Here is a 14,418-nt window from a genome sequence, read left to right on the forward strand (position 1 = left end):
ACACTGTTCTTGCTTTGTCACCCATGTCTGAAACACATGTTCAGGATAAATATGGATTGATGAATACATGACTCTCTGTGTTTTGAGCAGCACTGTATTCAAGAGGGGTGGGGGGAGGCACCTAGAACCCCCATCTCCCCTACCTGTTCCCTGACATACACACCATTCCATTTGCCCCAGGGCTGCCTTATTCCAGCTTGTAGAGTTGCTGCCTTTTTGCTATCTGCTTTTGCAGTGCCAAGTTTGTCTCTGTGCATGCATATAATATCATCTTCAAAAAGCTGTACAAATGCAGCTACATACATTGTGGCACAAAGGTATTCTGACTTTTAAAAGACATGGTAGACCTGGAGACTTGGTTTCTATGGTTCTGGTACTTCTACTTGTGTTGTCTTGTTTTAAACTTGGTGTTATTTTTGTTAGATTTTGCTGCCTGCTTATTGCCTACTGTCAGTTTCTTTGTATCTGATTCTGTGGTGCCTGCTCTGACCCACAACCTTTAACTGACATTGCATGGACTTTGCCTGCCCTGACTGTGTTTATTAACTGGCTACGCCTCACCCTCCTGTTCTTCTCCACTTCGCCAAACTCTATCATACCATTGGGTGCTGCACAGTTGTGGTTTGGTGCATGAGGCAATACCCTCCTCCACTGAGTTCAGGATAAGGTTAAGGGGGATGAAAACCCCAAAATTTTGTGTAATAAAAGAAAATGTAATTCTTTCCCTTTGAAGAGGATCACATTGATGTCTTTTTCAAATGTTCAAAACTGAAAAAAAAAATATCTGGCTGAGGCAGACCATCATGTGGCACCATACATGGGACTAGTTTGGCAGCTTTTATTGGTCTGTGAATAGGCAGCGCTAGAGGAATTCATAAGAAAAGTTCATCCCAATTATATATATACCCATTATATTCTTAAGCTGTATATGTGCCAAGAGAGAGCACAAACTCTGTATGACCAGTAGCATCTGTTTATTAATAGACCACTATGTGAAAATATTTCTATGTGCATTTAATGTTTGTGTCTGTCATCCACCAAATTCAAATAAACTATTCTGTGGCAGCAAAAACCCCTGTTTGAGGGAATTGGGATATGAGTCGATTGCCAGTGTTTTGTACCCCTCTCCCCCCAAGCTCAATATTCAGGCAGCAAAATGTTTAAAACTGCCCCTCCATTAATGGGAATGGTAATCGCCTGGACCCTACTGGTGCACTTACAGGTCAGATAATTACAGGTTGGGAATTTTCAATGCTATAGAGACCTCTGTGCTCTATTGTAATGAAATTGTTGCCCCCATGGCTACACAGAAGCTTATATAAACAAAAAGTAGCAGTTGTTCTAAAGGAAACACACAATTGTTACCAGTGAAGGGGGTGGGTATATTATATTTAAAGGCATACAGAAACCTTTTCGTTACTGGTTGTTTAATATCTATCTACGTGTACCTACAGTATGTATGTATGTATGTATGTATGTATGTATCTATCTATCTATGTATCTATCATCTATCTATCTATCTATCTATCTATCTATCATTTCTTTAACATCAAGCGTATATGACTTTTAGGGTGAGAAAAGGTGAATAAGGTTTTGTTATTTTGTTTCAGCAACACCACATTTTGCTCTTATGTATTTCTTTTCTGGCTGTTCTTCTCAGCTCATTTGCTCTCCCTTACTGCTTGCTTTCATCTGTCGAGTTCTTTCTCTCTCACTGTGGAGGCGGTGATGGTATGGGCTGACATATGGCCCTGCTCTGTATCCACTGGGCTTCCCTCTGGTGCATCATTAGCATGCTCGGCTAGGCTAGCAGACTTGCATCACTGGCACGGGAGATCCCAAAGCAAAACACCCCAGTCTGCCAGAGCTGAGCACATTTTCAGAGAACACAACTTCAGGTCACAGGTAGGACTGGCGTCTTTATGCATTGCTCTATAAAGAATGTTATTAGTCTTTCAGGGAACCTACACAGAGGCAGCTCTGATATTACCTTGTCTTGCTAACGTGAGCAGAATTTTTCTTTCCTTGTTTCTGGGGCTGTTCCTGTGCTTTGGGAGACAAATTGCGTATTCTAGAAAATTACTAACGATGGCACCAAGGGTATTCATGCATTTACAAATCATTTTATTGATTGTATATGGCAGAGGCTCTGCAGTTTCTGTACCTTGCGTTTCACACAGCAAATACTTTTAAGGTGACCTTGTGATCATATGAATACTAAGACACTGTTCTCTTGGCTGGAGAGCAGGCACTATGGCTTAAATAAGGCTGCATTTATGGCAATGACATGATATATATAGTTTAGATTTATTTTAAAAAATTATTATATTATGGGAACTCATTAGCTAATCCCTTGTGTTTTGAAGTTTAGGCGGGTGGTGATTTATGCAGGGAGCAGAAATGATTGACTGAATAACATTACATTTGTGCCATGAGGAAAGGTGAGACTTTGGCTTCAGGTAAAGTACAATGTTGTTCTTGGGCATCATACTCTTAGGCAGACACAATAGCTGATCCCCAGTAGAGTGCTCATTATAGTGGGGCCTAATAATTTATTTGAATGAGCCCCAAGATTTCTGATGTCCCAGCTGCTGTTCTTTTATAAAGGTGCTCTGCTAAAGGGTAACATTGTTCTGGTGAAATGGGAAAACTGTGTTGCCAGGTGCACAGGCATGTTGATTTGACAACTTTGCATTTAATATCAAACATACGGTTTCAATATGCACCCCACTTATTTCAGGGTCCCTTATGATTGATCAATCCAAAAACAATTGCTGTCAGAAGCAACCGCATAAGGCTGAAACTTGACCACTCAAGCTTTTGCTGAACTACAATTACTCCTACAAGTGATTTCTGGGAGTTACAACCCTGCCTGTTATATAATACTGTACTATAATTTAAGATAGATTGTAAGATTAATATGGGTTTGCATGGCCTGTTAACTGCTAAGGCAACTGCGCTATTTCTTAATTAATTAGTGATAGAAATAGATTGCACATCAATTACTGTCAAATCAGTGCATTTATTTGATTGAAGAGATTGCTGTGTTCCATAGTATTCTTGTTAAGTATAAACCAAAGGTAAGCAAAGGAAGCCAAAAATTAAGGTGGAAATATATAAATATATATACAGTGCTACTTATGTATGCAGCACTGTACACCAAAATAATAAAACAACAAACAGGGCTCAATACAATCATAAATACAAATAAATAAAAAGTACAGTTGCATTAAGGAAAGGATTAAATTAAGTGTCAAAGAGACAAGAGGAAGGGCCCTGTAGGGAAGTGGGTATAATGATCAAAGCAGGAAATGCTTAGTAGTTATATATACACGCAATCATGAATAAGGAACAAGGTTGAAAAAAATACCACTAATCCATGGGAAGCAATGAGTCTATAGTGGCAAGTGCCCCCTTGTGCCATTTCATGGCTGAAATTGCTGCCTAATGGCATAAAAAGCAATGGCATCAGAGTTTGTCTCAATTCACACCTTTTGTTCTGTGGGTCACTGTGAACCCCCACTTTGCTGATTGCTTTTCTCCTAAGCCCAAACAGTTTAGACAAAAACATACAGTATGTGTAAACCCTCATTGTTGGTATGTTGAGAACTCTGCTTCTGTAATTTCTATATTTATTTTTTGGGACCATTAAGAAAATATATATTTTTTGCCCTTATTAATAATTTTACTTTACAAATCCATGTCTCTGATCCATGTCTTATCACTGTGTATGGGGCGGGGGCTAAACTCTTCCGGCAAAGAACTATTACACATTAAGGGATTATAGGTTCATCAAGGTCTACTACTTTCAGTAATTATATTCTGAGTAAAGGACACTGGTCCATTTTTGTTGAAACATTTATTTACAAGTTTAAGAGACATGCATTAGCTACTTAATGTCCCTAGTCCATAATGTCCTTGTCCCAAAATTAAAGCAGGTATTTGGTTCTAGTCATGTTGAACTGCACTGGGCAAGTTTGAATGCTGTTAGGTTCCACTTTGTTCAAAGGGCAAAACCAAGTTGGTGACACGTTGAACCTTCTGACTGCAAATAGGAAACATGGCTGGTGTGTAGCCTTAGGGATCTGGATAAAAACAAATAAGAAGCAGTCTATATTTAGTTGATGGCTGTGCTCCCGAGGTATAATCCTCTTTCACTGAATTATCTAGCCTACAGATTACAATGTTCGAACTCCTCCCATCTCTGGAACAAGAGCTAGTTGTATGCCAGCTGTTCAAATAGAAGATAGGAGAAATAAAGCAAATCTAAAAGACCAGTTCAACCGCTACCTGCGGCTATTTGCTCTGTTGGTTAAACAGGTTAGCTTGAGGGAAGGCAATTCAGATCCTTTATGAGGACTGAGAGCAGAATATAATGCTTCTTTGGCACTAGTACTTGCATTTCAGATAGCAAAGTGCAATTAAAGTATGTGAGTACTTTGGGACTGGAAAATTGTGTTGGTGTGCGAGAAGAAGGGATTGCTGGGCAGAGATTAGAATTTATGAAGTCAGATGGGTGTATGTCAGATTAAGAATGCCTCAGCTCACTGCTAAAGCTGCACTTACGTGCTGGTGGTTTGATATCTTGCTGATAAGATAAAACAACATGCAGTTGTGTGTGTGAAGACAAAACTTGACTGACATAGTAAATCACTGGCTGGTTCAGCAGGCCGGTGACATCATCAGGATTTATAACGCATCATATGTGGAAAATGTTGTCACAGACAGTATTAACCAGACCTTGCTTATATGTATGCAAACATACCGGGCCAGGGATGAAACAGGCGTGCATTTATGCTAGATTATCATAGATTACACTTAACAAATGTCATACACATGAATATTGCTTACTGTATGTTTACTGTGTGCACTTGGTATGGACAGACGGCTAAACAGATTTAGGTCAGAGGTGGTGACGTACATCTACCCAGAGTTCTCTGCCCAGGTACTGTAGTTTAGTTTTTGTGAACAATGAGCAGACCCTTTGTGGTCCCTATATTTCTAAACAAAACAATACTATATTGTATGGCTCATGCTCCACTAACCAAGATTTGGTGGCTGTGCTGGATGGTAATATTACCTTAAAAAAAAGTAACCTACGTCACATGGATGTGTTGCAAGCTCCTTTAACAAAATATTTAAGGGCTCATTTACATGGGCAGAGGCAGTGAGCAAAGTGTGATTTTGAGCGCAATAGCCATGTTTTTTCTAACAATGCAACCTTTTTTCCCAGAATGCAAACCTCATTGCAGCCACAATCTGGCATTGCACCTGAAGCAGTTGCACTGCATCTGGCCCAGTTTGGTAACTGTGCATGCATTCCATCACAAATCAGACACAATTGTGTTAAAGTCTGTCTGGCATCATTTCTGGTGTTCAGCTTGCGAGTAAAGTCTGTGCCTGATTCTTTAGGTGCAAGTGTACAGTACCTATTAACGTGGGGTGCGAAGGGATCCCTGGAGCTACTGCCTTTCAGGAGGTGGCAGTAGCTCTAGGGTTCCCCTGCAAAAGCACTAGCACGCATAAGTGCATAATTCAGAATAGAAGGTAAGAAGGACTGAATGGCAAAAGTACCTAAATAAAAGTGGTTTTATGTGCAACTCAATGGGGGGAAAAGCTCAAGCTGGCCACTCTGTCTATGGATGTAAATGAGCCCTTAAAATTCTGTTTTATACATACACATTGAAACTTCTACTGTAACAGCCACTGGGGCTGATGACATTGTGCCCCTGCACACACATGGCTGACCTTGTTAAGTGTATAGAATTTGGGTTTAATGGCTGGCAGAGTATCTCAAACAGATTTTACCTCAAGCATCTATCTATCTATCTATCTATCTATCTATCATCTATCATCTATCATCTATCTATCTATCATCTATCTATCATCTATCATCATCTCTAACAGCAATTGGAGAATGAAATATTGACAGGTTATGTCACTACATATTATTTGATCTTCTTTTTCTAAAAAGAGTCCAATCTTTTGTAAAGATGTATTCCATGAGGTTAGCTCAGACTTTACCTGTTGGATAAAATACATTAGAAAATCAATTACACATTCATTTTCATTGCTGATGCTTCTGTTGACCTAAAATTTTCATTTTAAAGCAAAATCCCAAGTCCTTCACCTCTTGTATTGGTTGCTTTGTATGTAATTTTAATGTATAAACTCATTATATGTACAGTGCTTTGGAATACGTTGGTGCTTTATAGATACATGTTAATAATAAAATGCAGATACAGAGCCTTTTCTAGATAATGTGGATATTAAACTGCCCCCTACATACTGGCATAAAAGACAATGTTATATTCTCTCTGGTGAGACTTTTTTGAACTTGCTATCACAGGAAAAGAATGACAGATGGGTTTCAGAAATCCATTTGTGCTGTTACTGTAAATGTTCAGATAATTGAATATATGCTGTAATTTGCTACATGTTGGGAGGAAGCGGCTGCATGATACACTTGAATAATACACTTAAAAAAGGACATTTGTCCCCCATGTGAAAGATGTTCTATACCTCATAATGCATTCAATAAATGAGCATTACCAGCCTTGGCCTGGTGAGTTTTTCAAGGGTTTGCTAACACAGTGTGTTTAAACTTCTTCCTGTAGGAATGGCACTCAATCTATAGACATGCTGTGGATTTTAACGAAACAGAGTTGTGATTATTCATAAAAATAGGTCTTCAGGCTAGGTGGGGCAGGGCCATTGGGGCATCACTAATCACTTCCCAGGAAAACCCTCTAGAGATTGGTCAAAACAATGCGCTCAACAGCTAAATCACTTATCTACACATTTGCCCTGCAGGCTGTGGGGCAGCCAAGAGGATGCATAGATGACTGATATTTGTTATTGAGGCAGGATGCAAATTTCGGCAGCTTCCCTCTGGAGATTTACTTATTGGCTGTCTTTCAATCAGTCTGTGAAATATTGATGTAGCGATTAATAACATGGAAATTGGTGCACTTTGTAATTATAAGTAAGGTGCTAACACATGTATATGTATTAATACAACTATGAGTATAATAGAATAATATGGCATTAAATGCTGGAATATTATAACAACACAACCCTGACTGTCATATTCTATACCCATGGCATTCATTCAATGGTATAACTACAAATTACTGGATCACTCAGAAAGATGTTTTATACACATATACTGAAGCTTCTCAGCAGTCTGAAGCCCAAAATTTACACCATACCACCATTGTGCCATTCTATGCACAGCTATAGTCATTGTAAAACATTACTATATTACTATTTATATTATTGTAAATACTGATGCAATTATTTTTTGGCCCATACAATTAATATTAATTCATATGCTTTTTTGATACTCCTGGCACAGTTGTTTTGTTACTTGCACATAAGATTTGCCTCCAGGAAAAATCAGTAAAAAATTACAAAGCTTTTAAAACTACATTTTAATTGTTCTTTCCACAGATGATTCTCCCAGAAAAAGAGGTTCAATATATAAATCACTTGAAAGAGCTTGCAATAGAAATGTAATCTGTAGAGTCAGTGGATTCTATTTTTGAGACAAAAGCTAACAAAGAATTGTTATATCATTTATATACACAGGCTTATGTTTCTATATTGATCCCATCAGCAGCAGGAAGTCACATCCATACATGGTTCTTTTCTGGGCATTTCAGGATTGTGATCAGTGTTTCAGCTTGAGATCAGTAGGATCTATAAGTGGGTTCGATTTGGTGTTTAATCCAGATGTAAAGAGTCACTAAAATTACTGGGCAAAGAACTGTTTTGTAGTGCAGAGACCTGCGGACTGCTCTTTGAATCTAGAGAGGCCTGTCTTAGGCCATTCTAGATTCCAAAGGGATGGGTGGGGGAAGCATTTAAGCGTCCTCTCCTCTTGCCCCTACCGCCCATACTCCGCACATCATTGTGACTCACAAGGTAGGAGCAGCTACAGTGAGCACTGCATTATTGATCTGGTGCAGAGAGCTCCAAACCCAAGTGCTAGTAAATAAGGGCTAAGCAGGGCTGCCATCAGGGGGGCACAGGGGGGCCACTCGTCCCGGGCCCGGGCATTTTTAACTTTAAAGGGGGCCCGGCTGTGCTAGAGTTTTCTTAGCTCGGGCCCCTTTAATCAGGCACGGGCCCTGTCATTGCTGGCATCCTCCACTATCTCCCGCGGCTCCCCACTACATCTGCCCAGAAAATGTTGTTGTGAGGGGCCCCATGATTTCTGATGGCGGCCCTGGGGCTAAGGGTGTGCTCTTGTGCCCCTTAGCACCCTCGCACTTGTGCCCATGGGGTTGTAAATGACCCCTTTCGTGTCTTGACTGGATGAAAGATGCATTGTTTCATGGGTCAGAAACTGAAGTGCAGAAAAGGATGGACAAATGCTGCTTTCATTTGCAATTACAATTTAAAACCACTGAATAATTGCAGTGCATGTGTTAGGCAAAAATGAATTTAGGGGTTTACTTTACATCCAAATGATACAGGTTGTTGCTATGTGTGGTTCTATGCTCACACTTATTATATACAGCTGGGTTTGATGCTATAGCTAATTCATTTTGTGTTGGCACCCCTGTGTATAGTGATTGCAAAACTTATGTTGCCTTGACCATGCTATTGCTTATAGCACTTTTGCTCATGATCTTTGGGCCAAATGTGTGATACACAAGAGCAGCACATACCCCTGTGGATTTTGTTCCACTTCATGAACCCAATGTCCATACAGTATAATGCAGATGTTGCTATACTGTTGTTATTGTAGTGTACAGATCAGTAGGTATGAGTGCTCACAATTTATTTAACAAAGTAAAAAATAAAATTTTTCCAGTTTCTTTGATTTCTCTAGTAACATGATTATTTCACAGGCTATTAAGCACTATGTGACTTTATCCTTTTTTTTGCACAAGGCACAAGTTTTGAGATTGCACAGACCTCCATTCACATTCATGTCTGTGCACTGGGAGAAACTGTAACAATGGTTATTGTATAGTGGGAAACATTGGTTTATTATGCCAAAAGGGCACTATCTTCTGTACAAAGTTTAGCCCTGTGCCACTGCTATAAGTGAGAGTGCCTCAGGCTGCACAAGAAATCAAAGACATAGAAAATTCTCTCTGTTTACAAGCTTGAACAATGGCATTTATTATTAAAAATGCACCTTTATATCAACTCCCTACCCTTCTCTGTGTGTTGTGCATCATCAATTTTATCTGTAACTTAAAAAGTCATCACATCTGTCATGTTAGCAATCCTCCTCCCCCTCCTTCCATCTGCTCCTCTAGTCCCTGCCTCCCCTGAGTCCCACTGCTTGTTATGTGTGTGTTATATTGCCGGATGGACTCTTCCATTTCTCGCATCTTGCTGCTGGCTGGATATACTATTACAGTGGGATGATCGGCTTGGATCTTGGAGCTTGCACGCTTAATCTTTTGCTTGCGATTGCCCTGGGCACACCACCCACTGGAGGAGCTTTCTCAATGGAACCTGAAAAATAAAAGGTGGACGTCTTGTAAGTGTGGAATTCCTCTTTTCTAGATGTGGTAGGAGATGCTTCTCCCTTTCTCTCACTCTCAAGCTGTCTTTACTTCAGGTATGGGCATGGCACATGCACTGTTTGGCTAAAGGAATGGCATATGCAGAATTCTGCTCAGCACTTTAGAATCATTCCATAGGCAGCATTGTTCATGGGGACAAATACTCTATATTATGCCTTTGTTACGTCGTGACTTCATTCACTTGCCTGATACCTTTCAGAAAGTGTACTGGATTCTATGCATGTTAGCTATTTCTGCAGCAGTAAATGATTTCAGAACCTTGATCTTAGTGCTGTGTGGAAGAGAATGCCTATATATACACACTATAGCTCTATTCCTGCAGTCACAATTACATCAATTATACAGCACAAACAGCACCTGCAAAAGTTGAGTTCTTTTTTTTAAATAGAAAGTATATTTATCCTTCTAAGTGTGAATCTATTTGATATTCAGGCAAAAAACACATGATGCTGTTTTTAATTAGGTCAAAGGCATGAAATATTAATCACATTTTGCAATCTTGGTGCGTGGGTTGGCTGAAGGATTTAGCAGGGACTTGTAATGCACATAGTCTGCTATATATATGTATATAAATACTGAATGCAGTGTTTTAAAACAATTGTAAACAAGTAGGATAGCCATGTACTAAATAATGCGTTGGATTACAATTAAATAGCCAGTGCATTCAGTAAGTATTTGCCTTGCCCTTAATGCAAAGGATGAAGACTGGAACATATTTTTCCCACAAAGTGCATAGGCATATATTACATAACATTTATTGAATGCCTTTATAACTACTAATAGGAAAAATTGCTTTGGAAAGGTGCATTCACTCATTCACACACAGTCACTTATAGAATATTCTAATGTACACTTACTGTGGCTGTGTTACCTGCACACCCTCAATTTGTATGTACAGTCCAGGTAAAAAAGCCTTAAACTTTATTCCTATATAGATTGTGCTCAGGAGAGTAATGTTTATTTATTTACTTTACTATTTCCTGGTGTTTCATGACCTTACACGTGCTATCAGTTCAATTACCACAAATTCAGTTATCCTCATTTTCAAAGTCCAGTACATATGCTATTTACAATGGCCTTTGTGCTGGTTAATAAACTGAATTGATTTTGTGCAACCAGCTGCCTAAGGTTTCTGAGAGTTGCAGCTCAGAACCAGGGGGTTGGTCCTTCATGGGGTTATATTAAAATGGTCTGGTGTAGGGTGACCACATCACTTGCAAATTCAGGGACACATGTAAAAAATACATGCTGCAGGGCAGCACTGACTGCCTTTAAACTGCAATCAGTTTAGCCCTGCAGGCTGGATTCACCCTAGGTGGTTACTAATAATGAAGTAAAAGATTTTTCTCTGTGTGAGCAAAAGACAAAACATTTAGAGGTGCAAGATTATTCTGAAAAGTGCCAATTACAATCTCTACAGTGTACTGACTAAACAGACAGTTCTTCAATGTATAACCTAGAAAAAAATCTATGTTAATGGCAAAACAGTATTTTTTTACTTTTTAAAGAATCTTCATTTCTTTTTAATTATTATTAGTATATATTTATAAAGTGCCAACATATTCCACAGCACCATACAATAAATGACATAGATTTACCAGCAAAGCAACCACTAACTGATACAAGAGGTAAAGAGGGCTTTGCCCAAACAAGCTTACAATCTAAAGTATCAAGCACTTGTATTATATTTTTCCAAGAGCCATCACTTTTCTATGTATCCCATTAAATGTTCTATACCTCCCATCTGCATTATTGGCAACACAATACCAGATTTGTAAACCCAGTTAAAAAGAAGTGCCTTTTAAAGATTAGGGTGGGCAAATTATATTAAAATAGATATCACCCATATGTCTGTGGAATCACTGGGCAGACTGTGGACCATAAAAAGCACTGAAGGGCTGCATTTAGCTAGCCTGGGTTTACTGACTGAACCTTTCGTTTTCAACATAATAATGATATAATACAGAAGAGCCATGAATGTCTTGTAAATGATACACTTACAGATGGTGCTTAGTGATGTCATCAGCTGTAATTGTGCTTAGTGATGTAAATTCTGTCAAATGACTCACTGAAACTTGTCTATTATAATAAATAATGTACCCCCTGTCACCTCGGAGTTCAATGAACTGTATAAAAGCCCTCCACCTTCAGGTCATAGATATACTTGGTGACTTTCTCCTATTTTACAACAGTGGGCACATATAATACTGTATATGGGACAAGAAGCCCTACAATGTTAGAAAAGAATCTATGTATGATACATGCTGTAGGAGTTTTGGTAGGAGTATATGCCAGTAGGAGAATATAAAATATATTTTTTTCTGCTGTGTGGATGTGAATAAATATTTTCTTTTATCTATATTTATGATTGAACACTGATTGGTATAAGATTATCCAGGGGTTAAGTCTTAAGTCCTTTTAGTGTAAATGCATGTCTATTTTAGTAAGAACCCTACAGAAGATTCTGGAGAGAGTGCAAGTGAAAAAAAATAATTGGGTGCAGGAAACTCTGCTCCACAGAACTTACTAGTTTAGCAATCACAATAAATAAGGGCTCTTAACAAGCAGTAGACTAAAGAGCAAGGTTAAATGTCATGGACTATGTAGATATTCTTCAACTGAAACTCAAGAAGTAACACCTGCTTAAGGGTTTTTTTAATTTATTGGTGAAGAAAATTGACAACAGCATTGTTACAATTGGACATAAACATGTCTAAAGTTCAGTAGGGATGGTACAGCATAAGAATGAAAAAATCATGCATCGTGACTTTTGCAAAAGTTTTAAATCGGTTGTGACTTCACCAGTTTTATAACTATCGAATAACCAATAATGGTAACAAAGAGATAGAAAATGCAAACAAAACATATGAAAAAGAAAGGAAAAAAAGGAAGAAGAAAAGAGAAAAGGGTGAGCACTACTGGCTCCGTAATTGTATGTAGACCAGGATATAAAAGGCTTAGGTTAAATTAAAATTAAAAGGCCCTATGACAAGTTGTGGGTTGTCTAATGCCCTAATAAGTCGTGGAATTTAAGCTTAAATCTTATCTGCGTATTTGCTGGCATTCCATGGGTCCCATTTAGCATGATATTTGCGCAAAAGATGATTATTCCTAGCATTGTAGTATTCCATGGTGTTGTTATTGTTAATTAAGGCCGAAATCTCCTCTGATGTTGGGATGAATGTTGATTTCCAGTTTCTTGCTAATAATCTCAAGGGTTTTTTTTAATTTGAGGGCACCCTGGCCTCTGTGTGTCCAGTACTTTTGCTTCTTGTACCTCCAGGAGAAGATATCTATGCCCTGTACTCTTCAATAGTTATAAGTAAAGTATAATAAGTCATTTTTAGGATATGTTTTTAGGTATGTTTTGCCTTCATCATGTATTCCATTCCAAGAACATGTGATAATGCCTTTGGTAAAACAGACCTAATAATCTTTGTGTGAGTCTAAATTGATTGAATGTAATGGAAAGGTAAAACTTTAAGCAGAGGCTAATACTCCTTGGATTTTCATTTCATTTTTTTCCTTCAGCAGTGGAAGCCATAAATAGTATTATGATATTCTTAAAGCAAATCCAAAGTATTTTAAGGTATTCGTAAGAACAGAATAATGTTGCATAACTGTTTTCCTTGCCTTTTTCCAGCCTTAAATGATGCTTCCCAGTGTGGTGAAGAATACCATTTTAATCTATAATTGGTATCAATACAGCCTGATTAACACTTGGCTGTAGAGTGCACCTGGCAACTCTTTGGCTTCTGAGCAAGGCATCAGTGTAATGTAATAGTGTTCTTAAGCTTTGCATTTGCAGAAGAGCAATCAATCTCTCCCTAAACACTGACATCATCATGCAGCTCTGCATTGTGAATTATTCATTGCACACAAACTGAAGTACTTTCTCCCCTACTTGCATTGAGCTAGTACAATTATGCCAGGTAACAACAAAGATGCACCCTGAATTATGTCTCAGTTTCTATTAGAGTCAGTTTCCTCCATGTTAGTGTATATATATTTATACACATTTTATAGGTAATTGTTATTCAATATTGTCACACTCTTGTAAAAAAGAAGGAATTACTGCAGTACAATAGTCTGTAGGTACAGTATGAAACTGTAGCATCTTTGGCCAAAGCTTGGTAATGAGAGCATGTCTTTTAATTTGTCAATAAATGAGACAGATAAAGGCGATGTAAGCATTTGTATTTCATTAAATATGAGTTGTGCCAAAGGCTTCAATCACCTGGCATGATTCATATTCCAAACACCTGTCTGTATATTCTTAAATGAGGCTTCACCCACACCTATTATCTGAACGTGGGGAATGGTGTAGCTGTTGAAAAATGACACATCTAAACAAAAGTAACACTTTATACAAATTGCCATATTGTTCCTGCTAGTGTTAAAAAAAAAAAACAAGATCAAGAGTGGTTGCACTATAACTATACAACTATAATTATAAACCAACAATACATGGAAGAAAATGTGATAATAAACTCTCAATAGGCAACATCAAGGTATTCTAAAAATATATTGGTATCTTTAATGGAAATGTTTTTCTTTTAGTGCCCCCCTCCCCTTTTTGTTATAACAGTTTATCCTTTCCCATGGTTTCTTGCTCATGTCTACATTACTAAGTTTTTGGTTTACTTTCTTTATTGACTGCCTTTTACCTGCTTGAGGGTAATGCTATTACAAATTTCTGGTATCTTATAGGTGCCCCTCACACAATATAGGGATAGATTAATACTAAATGCACTGTATGTAAGTATGCAATATGGGGAGAGTCTAATTATTTGATGGGAACTGGGAGGAAAAACGGTGAAATGAATAATTAAAGATGAACTGGGAGAGTGATGGAACATGTATTGATCTG

The 14,418-nt window shown here is 38.2% G+C and overlaps 1 protein-coding gene across 3 annotated transcripts in view; it reads left to right on the plus strand.

The window, feature by feature from the left end:
* The first annotated feature begins 1,713 nt into the window (after positions 1-1,713).
* Positions 1,714-14,418, plus strand: part of sv2b (synaptic vesicle glycoprotein 2B) — a 43,100-nt gene continuing 30,395 nt past the window's right edge. Inside the window, exon 1 of one of the 3 annotated variants that reach the window (XM_002933309.5) lies at positions 1,714-1,905. The gene's annotated coding sequence lies outside the window, so the exon portion shown is untranslated. Of the gene's footprint in view, positions 1,906-9,300; positions 9,584-14,418 lie in introns of those variants that run through there. The other 2 variants (XM_004912656.4, XM_031899235.1) reach the window with 2 other exon arrangements.

The sequence above is a fragment of the Xenopus tropicalis genome, chromosome 3 (genome assembly GCF_000004195.4).
Source record: "Xenopus tropicalis strain Nigerian chromosome 3, UCB_Xtro_10.0, whole genome shotgun sequence".
NCBI classification, from domain to species: domain Eukaryota; kingdom Metazoa; phylum Chordata; class Amphibia; order Anura; family Pipidae; genus Xenopus; species Xenopus tropicalis.